Source organism: Dasypus novemcinctus, chromosome 4 (genome assembly GCF_030445035.2).
Source record: "Dasypus novemcinctus isolate mDasNov1 chromosome 4, mDasNov1.1.hap2, whole genome shotgun sequence".
In the NCBI taxonomy this organism is placed as follows: domain Eukaryota; kingdom Metazoa; phylum Chordata; class Mammalia; order Cingulata; family Dasypodidae; genus Dasypus; species Dasypus novemcinctus.
The window spans coordinates 139297400-139307247 of record NC_080676.1 but is presented as its reverse complement, the minus strand read 5'-3'; the positions used below and the strand labels follow the sequence as shown (position 1 = coordinate 139307247).

At 36.0% G+C, this 9848-nt stretch overlaps 1 non-coding gene across 1 annotated transcript; it reads left to right on the top strand.

Moving 5' to 3' along the window:
* Positions 1–7790: 7790 nt before the first annotated feature.
* Positions 7791–7927, top strand: LOC111760637 (small nucleolar RNA SNORA2/SNORA34 family). Its single transcript, XR_002794267.2, has one exon. It is a non-coding gene; the product is annotated as a small nucleolar RNA SNORA2/SNORA34 family (small nucleolar RNA).
* Positions 7928–9848: the final 1921 nt, after the last annotated feature.

The window sequence follows — 9848 nt, the reverse complement described above, 5'->3', positions numbered from 1 at the left end:
TTACCCTTCCAAATAAATTTAATGATAGTGCTTTCAATTTTTTCTTTAATACTGGTTGAATTTTTATCAGGATTGCATTAAATCTGTATATCAATTTGAGTAGAATTGACTTCTTGATGATATTTAGTCTTCCAATCCATGAGCATGGAATGTTCTTTCAGTTATTTATAGCTTTTTAAATTTGTTTTAACATGGAGTTGCAGTTTTCTGAATACAAGTGCTACATCATTGGTTAAGTTTATTCCTGTTTGAGTTATATCTGTCATATTTTATTTTCGTCACTTTTGACACTTTTATTTACTTTTATTGATATAATCTTCACTTCTAGACTCTCTTTCAGACCCCTCTCTCCTGTCTTTTCTTTTCAGGCTCTAGCACACCCGTTAGTATTTCCTGAAAATTTGGTCTCTTGCTTAGAAATTCTCTCAGTTTCTGTTTATCTGTGAATATTCTAATCTCACCCTCATTTTTGAAAGACAGTCTTGCTGGATGTAAGATTCTGGGCTGGAAGTTTTTCTCTTGTAGTATCTTAAATATATCAGATCACTGTCTTCTTGCCTCCATGGTTTCTGGTGAGAAATCAGCACTTAATCTTATTGGATATCGTTTATAAGTTATGCATTGCTTTTCTCTTGCTGCTCTCAGAATTCTCTGTCTTTGGCCTTTGGCATTCTGATGAGTATGTGTCTTGGAGTTGGTCTATTTGAATTTTTTCGGATGGGCATAAGTTGTGTTTCTTGGACATGGATATCTATGTCCTTCAATAGGGTTGGGAAATTTTGTACCATTATTTTTTCAAATATTCCTTCTGCCCCTTTTCCCTTCTCTTCTTCTGGGAAACCCATGACATGTATGTTTGCATGCCTTTTGCTGTCATTTAGTTCCCTGAAACCTTGTTCAATTTTTTTTCCATTCTTTTCTTCATCTGTTCATTTGTATGCTCAACTTTCAGAGGCCATTTCTGCAAGCTCATTAATTCTTTCTTCTGCCTCTTCAAATCTGCTATTATATGATTCCAATTTTTTTAAAAATTTCATTGATTACACTTTTCATTCCCATAAGGTCTGCTATTTTTCTATGTATGCTTTCAAATTCTTCTTTATGCTCACCCAGTGTCTTCTTAATATCCTTAATCTCTTTTGCCATCTCATTGAATTTATAAAGAAGATTTGTTTGAACATCTATAATTAGTTGTCTCAACTCCTTTACATCATCTGGAGGCTTATCTTGTTCCATTAACTGGGCCATAGCTTCCTTATTCTTGGTGTGGATTGTAATTTTTTCTTGGTATATTCACATCTGGCTTACTAGAGTATTTTTTCTGGGTGCAGTTTCTCTCTTTAGGGATTCCTATCATTTCTCCCTTGCTGGTTGTGCAGTAGGAGCCAAATATGTAGCTGGTGCTGTAAGCTGTCATGACTCAAGCTTCCCTCATTGTACCAGGGACCAATGAAGCTTTTTCCAACTTTCTCCTTTGCCAGGGGTAGGCACAGGGTCCAGCCTTGTGGAATAATCCAAGTGCAGGCCTAGACTGTAGTTGCCTAGAGAGACTGATGAAGCTTCACATTCCTTTCTCTTCCACCTAGGGCAGGGATGGAGCTGCAGGTGTGAGTGGCAATCTATGCTGTGGGGGTCCAAGATGACCACAGTTGCCCTGGTAGACTTCTGATTTTCAGTCTATGCCAGCCATAGTTACCTGCAGGTACCTGAATAGGCTGGTGCAGAGCTCCTCAGCCTCCTCCCCACCAAAGGTGGGGATTAAGCCTAGGGTAGGGCTGGAGGCTGATCTGTATGAAAGAAACTGGCTCCTGCTGACACTGAGAGTTTCAGTCAGAGTGGCTTCCCCTCAGGCTGGGGGTGGAGTCAGAACGGTGGCCACTGGACTCTTTCTGACTCGGACTGGTTCTCACCCCAGCTGTTCCCAGGGTTATCTCTTAGCCAGCCAAGTCTACCAATCAGTAGCCAATATTGGCAGCCAACAGTCTCCTCCTCCCCTGTTTCTGGGAAATGGAGCTTCCAATTCCAGTCATAGAATAGCTCTTTGGAGGGCTCATGCTGCCAGAGTAGGATAGTCACCAGCCTCTGCAGCTTTGCTGGTAATTTCCTGAAGAGACTGGCATAGGTCCCCGCAGCTTCCTCCCTGCTGGAGGTAGCACTGGGACCTAGGCTAGAACTGCAATATGATCTGGATGGAAAGAAGCCAGTCCCCACCAGCACTGGGATTTTCAGTCCTCCCTGTTCCCTTGTGCCAACCTTGGAGTTAAGATGGCGGTTTCCAGCCTCTTTCTGCCTTGGACAGGCTCAAACTTTAGCTGTTCTCGGGATTATTCTTTAGCCCACTGTGTTTACTCATCAGTAACTGAAGTTGGTGCCCAACCGTCTCTTTCTCACCCATTTTGGGGAAGTAGTGCTTTCAATTCCAGCCATGGAAGAGCTCCTGAGGTGGCTTGTGCCTCCAGTGGAGGATGGGCACTTGCCTCCGCAGCATGGAGTACTCTACTTATGAGTGTTCTCTGCAGATGGGCAATCTCGTCTTTCCACTCCTTTAAGGATGCTGCAGGATGCTCTTCTGGTCTCCTAGAGCCCCCAAACAGGTGCTTCAGCTAGCTCCAGAGAGCTCTGGGTGTTTGCTAACTGCCCTGTAGTAGGAGCTGACTCTAAGAGCTCCTTACTCTCCTACCATCTGCTTGTTCTTCCTATGTTGACTTTTAACCTACACAACTGTAAGATAAATTTGTACTCTTTTAAATTACAATAAACTAATATTTTCTTCCAGCAACACTAGAAAACTAATATATTTTCCAATAAATTATGATACAAAGACCCAAATATGAAGTTAACAATTTGAAAGAAAAAAATATAATGTTGATTTTGACATCTTTCTCATTTTCTGCAACATTGATAACCCAAAGTGGATAACATGTTTATTTCAGTAGTAGTCCATCTAGAACTTCCATTTCTATGCACAGTTCAAATAAGTTCATGCAGTGCATGAGTAAATGTTCTGTTACCTTCAGCTTACGACCTCCAAGGAATTGTGAGTATACTTCAAGTGATTCCATTTGTGACATTGCCCATAAATAGTTAGAACATCTACATTATTAAAGTAAAGTAGACACCAGTTCAGAGCTGTAGCCAAGTTTATTTGAGATGTGGTACATTTATTCATGTAAAATAGAAATTTTGCCTTCATAATAGCATATGCATCCCCAGCCTGCCATAGGATGAAATTTTGTCTGTAGTATTACTAAGGATATCCCCCATTGAAAATGTGTCGAACAGTCACTGATCCAATTTCCAAAGTTACTTGTAGTTTAAGAACTCAGAGTGAATTCATGTTGGTTGATAACTGGTATGTTGGGACCTAAAAGAAGGAGATTGAGAATGATCAATTTTGCAAAGCTGTACTGTAATGAGACAAGGAGATTTCTTGAGTGAACCTTGAGTGAATGATTAAAACTATGAACTATTCAACAAAGAAATATTGCTCCCAAGTTCTATGTGCTCTAAATTAAGGCAGGTGAGTAAAGGAAAGATGATGATAAAGTAGAGATAATTTTTGTTCTATCATACAGGATTAATATGAGGATAAAATTGGATAAAGAAAGAGGATATTTTAAAATAATATACATTGACAAAGACTAGACTTTATAAAAAAACAACAAAATTATTGAAAAGTATCAGAAATGAGAGAAAAATGTGTGCTAAATTCTCTTTTGTTTTGGCAATTTATAAAAGTTTTAATATGTTCAATAGTAACAATACATTTAAACATTTACTTTTCCAAACAAATTTCTGGTTCAGTCTAAAAAGTATTGAGCATCTATTTGGCATTTAGCTATCCTAAGGTAAATTAAGACATGTTCTTAAATATAAATTATACTTCAACCTAATATGTTTTGATACTATTTAGTATCCAAGTGTATTGAAACGAGTGCCGGTCAATAAAAGCAAAATGTAACACACTTAATTTTAAATTTCTAGTAGGTGCATTAAGACAAGTAAAAAGCAAGGTGAAATGTGAAGTTAATTCTAATAATATGTTTAGTTTATCTCAATATATCAAAGTATTATTTCAACATATAATTAATATTAAAATTATTATTAATATAATTAATCTTCTTCTTTGACTAATTCTATAAAATCTGTGTGAACATTGTATTTTGTCTAGCCATATTTCAAGGTCTCAATAGCCAACATGGTAAATAATTACTATTATAAATTAATATTTTTTAATTATTTCTTGATTGGTTGGACACACAGGGTCCCCCAGTTAGTATTATGCTCTTCTGTCACTGACATGAAATTCTTAATAATACTTAAACAGATTTTCATTTTTTTCAAGTCTGAAAATTATGTAACCACTTCTGTTTTGATAGAATTTCTATAATAGAGACAAGAAAGGAGTAATCTGGGTGTGGTGTAATAGATTCCATGAGTTTAGAAGATGGAGCTGAGAGTAATGGTAGACAACAGCAGCAAGAATTAATAAGGTAGAGAACAGAGAAAAGAGGGATGCCCAGATAGAGCACTCCAGTAAACTGAGAGTCCCCCACTGAGTATGCAGCAGAGTATTAATTAGCACATGTATGTAACAAACTCATAAGGCTGTGATAGAACATCTTGGAAGGATTGAAGGGAACACTGGATCTGATCTTAACTAAGCCTAGAAACACTGGTCTTTTCTCACAAGCCAGACTTGAAAACATCACAATTCTTGAGGCACTGGGTAGAATACTTAGAAGGGTGTTGTGTCAGTAGATGACAGTAACTGGCCTTAGACTAACTAATACCCTCGTCCAACCTGGAAAAAAAAAATTTAAGACAAACCCCAAAAGGATCAGACCTTTTTCAAGCTTACATGCACCCTTGAACAAAGCAAAATATTATTTTGGGGAATAAAAAACAACCTGGCATATAGTGAAATGAAATTTACAGTTTCTATTAAAAGCATTCAATTAAAATTATTGGTCATGTAAACAAATATGTGGGAATATAATTTGTGGGAATACACTATCCACAAAGAGAATAATTTATTAATTGAAATTTACACAAACCAGACACATGTACTCTAATTAGCAGGCAAGGACATTAAAACTACTACTATACTAAGGACAATAATATAACTTCTTTCCACATATACTAGTGGCTAGAAGAAAGATAATGCTGACTAGAGAAATGGAAGATATAAAAGAGAGACAAATCAAACTTCTAGGGCTGAAAATGGCAATGTCTGAAATGAAAAGTACAATGGATGGTACTGTTTTCAGAATACACATCGCAAAAAAAAAAAGAAAATTGATGAATTTTGAAAAATAGCAAAAGAAATTATCCAAAACGAATCACTGAGAGAAAAGTAAAATGAAACAGACTTTCTGGAGATATCAGATAGGAGGAGTGGGAACAGGAAAAAAAAAAAAAGAGCTCTATTTTGTCTCACACTGAAAATTAGAATTCTTATACAGAAGTAATATCTGTCAGTCCTGCTGACAACCCTTGACCAGAACATTTCCTACAGCCCCTCAAAGAACCTGTTATAGTATTATCATGTTTCCTAAAGACTTGATATTTATGGGGAAAAATGACTACCACAATTGGCATTCTTCATCGTTTATATCAGTGCAAATCAAATTTTCTTAGTGCCTTCTTTATGAATTAGAGTAATACTAGCTGCTATAAAACATCCCACAATTTTAGTAGCTAAACATGATCAGGCTTGTTTTTTTCTCATGTAACAGTCCTTCACAGGTGTTTGTTTTCATTTCAGCTGCTCTACCACTTGATGATTAGGGGATCTAGGCTACTTATTCTTTCTCTGAAATTTCTTAGAGCCTCAGGAGCCTTCTTTATATAGGCATAAAGTAAAAGAGAGAGTGTTGAAAAGGAAACCATGCTTTTTATCTCCTGTGATCTGAAAGTACGACATAATATTTTCAATTTTATTCCATTGGATGTATTCCACCTTGTTGCAAGGGGGCTAGGAATTGCAGTTTTCACATTACGATTTGATAGGCGTAGAACATATTTTGTTAGAGAGCTATCTTCCAAAATTAGAAACAAAAGGGATTCTTTCTATTAAGACAGCAGGATACATCTGCACTATTCCAACCTCAAGGAAAGATTGAACAACCACAACACAGGAAGTTCAGGGGTAACACTGGAAGCCAGTAAGTAAAATTTTCCTTCCGTCTTTCTCCCTCTCTCTCTTTTTTTTTTCTTCTCTCTTTTCTCCTTTGCTTAAAATTCTGATCAACAATTCTACTTGGTGGGAAAAGTGGTTTGTCACAGAATCAAATTTCACATGGGATTGTTCCCTACACCAGAGCTGAAGTGACTCAGGCTTATTCAGAATCCAAATTTTAAAGCATCTGGGGAAGGGCAGTAACTGAACCACTTTAGATCCCCTTGTTTTTCCCTTGATCAGAAGAGCAAGGCATACAAAAGCATAAGACCCTTCTCATTGTTTATTTTAGTGTTAAAAGAACAGGGGTATTTCCAGAAGTAAGGAATTCATGGTAAGATAAAAACAATAGCAAGCAAGTACTTTCTTCTGTGACCATTATCTCCCCCTTCATTGATTTTCTTCCTAAGAAATTCCTAATCTCTACCAACTCCCTACTACTATACACACTCATTTATGCAGTTCCATAGTTGAGAATGTTTTTCTTCAACTCCCTTCTCTAATTTCCTCATTGCCTTCTGTCATTGCATATGGCATATACACTACTTCACAGAAAGATTCAAGGCTTTTGGGCATGAACATGCCAGATTTCTGCTGTTTTAGCTGAGACTCTTTATCTAAATCAGCCGTTACATCCTTTCCTTTATTTTCAGAAATTGAGGCATATTTTCTCACATTTGAAGTTTAGTACCTCCACCTGTGCACTTCATTTTATTTCTCCTACTGCCTCCTGGCCATTCATTTTATGGTTATCTCACTTCTCTAATATTTTCAAACTCTTTCTCTCTACATTTTTTTTACAGCCTGTTTCACATTACATATTTGTTCTCTAGCCAGTAAATAGAACCATTATCTATAATACTGTTAGTTACCCAATTGGGCTGCCCATTGGAATTACCTTTGGATTACTGATGATTCCAAAGATTATGAATTAATTATAATGGATGTTTCCCCTGTATCAGTGTTCTTCAAAGTTCCCTGGTGATTCTAATATGCAAAACACTGAGAAACACTAATCTACATAAATCCTTAGCCAGAACTTCTGTCATCATTTATTTAATCCTTATCTATACCACCTATCTTCAATAAAAATGAATCCTTCTAATCTTACTTCTTAACTGTCTAATTAATTTCCTGTTTACATAACCATTACCACCTCTTTACTTAAGGAGCTCATCTCTTCTCAGGACTTACAGATTTAGTTCTATTCTGTAGATTTAAGGTCGTTAAGTCAGGGACTCTAGTATTCATCTTTGCATTATACTTGTGACTATAGAAATGACCATACCTGGATGATTAGTTACTATCCTTTCAAAAAAAAAAATGAATTGCATTTTAACAAGGGAAAACATAATGTGGGAAAGGAATGATTCCCTAAAGTTAAATTTCAGACATCCAAAAAAATAGCTTGTGAATGAGATCCTCAAATTATATGGTAGTGTGTCTTTACCTAAATATAAGCAGCACCTCTGTTCCTTTATTAAGGCCACTTTATAACTGCCATGGATTTTCTTCTATATTTCTGACCTATAAAAGTTGTTTTCAAAGCATAGTCACTCAACAGTTTCATCTACAACACCTGGGAAATTGTTAAAAATGCAAATTCTCTTTGGCCCTGAATCAAGGCCAGCAGTTTGATGGAGCTGTTGGTTTCAGACAGGAACCTAAAGAAATGTCTTCCTATGATCCGTTGGCCATTTCAGAACTTTGGAAATGTTATGGAAAATTCATTAGAAAGAAACATCTTAGTCATTGGTGACAGATGTGAGCTAGTATTTACTTGTAGTCTTAATGAAAACCTGGGAATCAAAAAAAAAAAGCAAATTCTCAGACCCTAATCCAACCCTTCTTAATCAGGAACTCTGGGAGGGGCTTAGTAATTTGTTCAGAGAAATCTTTCAGACATTTCTAATGTTTACCAACATTTTAAGACTGCAAGGGTTAGAAAAAGGGCTAAAATTGGCTGCAGGTCTAGTTTTCTTTCCTTTTATATCTTGTAGCACAATATGATAACTGGGAGAGCAAGGTTTGTATGGGAATTATATTGTCTAGGTGGCGTAAGGAAGTGGTTTGATCTTTGGAATCTAAGCTTCCTCATTTATTGAGTGCAGAATATTGCCTACCTCAAAAGTTACTATGCCTATTAAATGAGTTAACCCATTAAAAAGGCTTAGCACAATGCATAGAGAAAATGTTTTGCACAATTTCTGCTAAAAAATTTTAGCTTTTTAAAAATTCCCATCAGGTAATATTCCTTCTGTTTCAACTATTACCATTCTTATTATTACTACTATCACAGCTATTTTTATTGCTATTAAAATTATTATTATTTTTATAGTTCTTTTTCAAAAGCTATGAGATTACATGTTTATTTGTAAAATTAGGAAAGAGGAAAGAAGTTTAAAGAGGTATAATAATAAGGTAACATAGCAATTACGAAGTGAACCAAGATGAAAATATGGCTTAATCTGGCCACACCAGGGAATACAATTTTCATAGTAAATTTTAAAATTTAAACAATCTATACTTCAAGAGAATTAAAAAAACATTTGTTTGCTGTAAGAAAAGTTTAGTAACTAAATGTGGTATATTGAGTTCTGTACCACAATATAGACAGGCTCTTAATATTAATCTGCATTCCTGTGGGTGTCCCATTGAAACTACAATCTCTGGAAGATGCCATTTTTACTTAAGGTGTTACCCAGGGAGGAGCCAGAATGGTGGGAAGTCAGTGGGAACCTGGAAGAAAAAGGAGAAGAGATCTCTCTGTTACGGGAAAGCCTAGGAACCTCACATAACTTCCAGGAAGACTGTACCAAAACTCCACAGTCTTCAAGGGGAAAGCATGGCTTCACTGCCACTTTAATTTTGGATTTTTATCTTCTGAACAAATGAGCCAAAAATTGCCCATTGTTTAAGTCAACCCACTTTGTGGTGTTTGCAGCTCAGGCAAACTAAAGCACTAAATTAAAAGGAACACATAGATCCTTTGACAAAAAATTATAGGTACTGATAAGCAGAGTTAAACATGACAAGGACACAATCATGACAGCTCTATTAGTTTTCTCTTTTAATATTTGTAGATATAAAGTTCCACCTAAACTCAAGTGCATAAGAGAAATAACATTTTCTTTCCAACAATTCAACTTAATTTCTATCTGAATGCCCGTAACTCTTTGGTGAAAGATTTGATCTCACTCAATTTGTCAACTTGTTGTTTGGATCATGTAGACTTCACATTATCTGTCTATATGAAAATCCTCTGATATTTTCTTCAAGTCATGTTACATTGTCACGTAAACATTCTCTTTCCATCTGAAAAGAAGCGTTCAAATCCTGTTGTACTTGCTACTACTTTCATGACAATCCTAAGGTCATAGGTATCTTCTCTATCTTCTTTGTCACCCTGGTACATGGTAATCCCTGCAAGGTTATTTGTGCTTAGTTCCACAATATCCATCTATAAATAAGGTGGGCACAGAATAGCTTAAATTATTTTATATAATAGAGAGTGAAATTTGGAGAAGACAAAAAAAAAATCAGGATTTATTAAACAAACAGCACTTAGTCACACTTATAAACTCTCTGTAATACTGCAAGATTGCATCATATGTCCTTAAATTATTATTTAGTTTACAGTCACTGTTGGGGATTCAATCATGTCCCC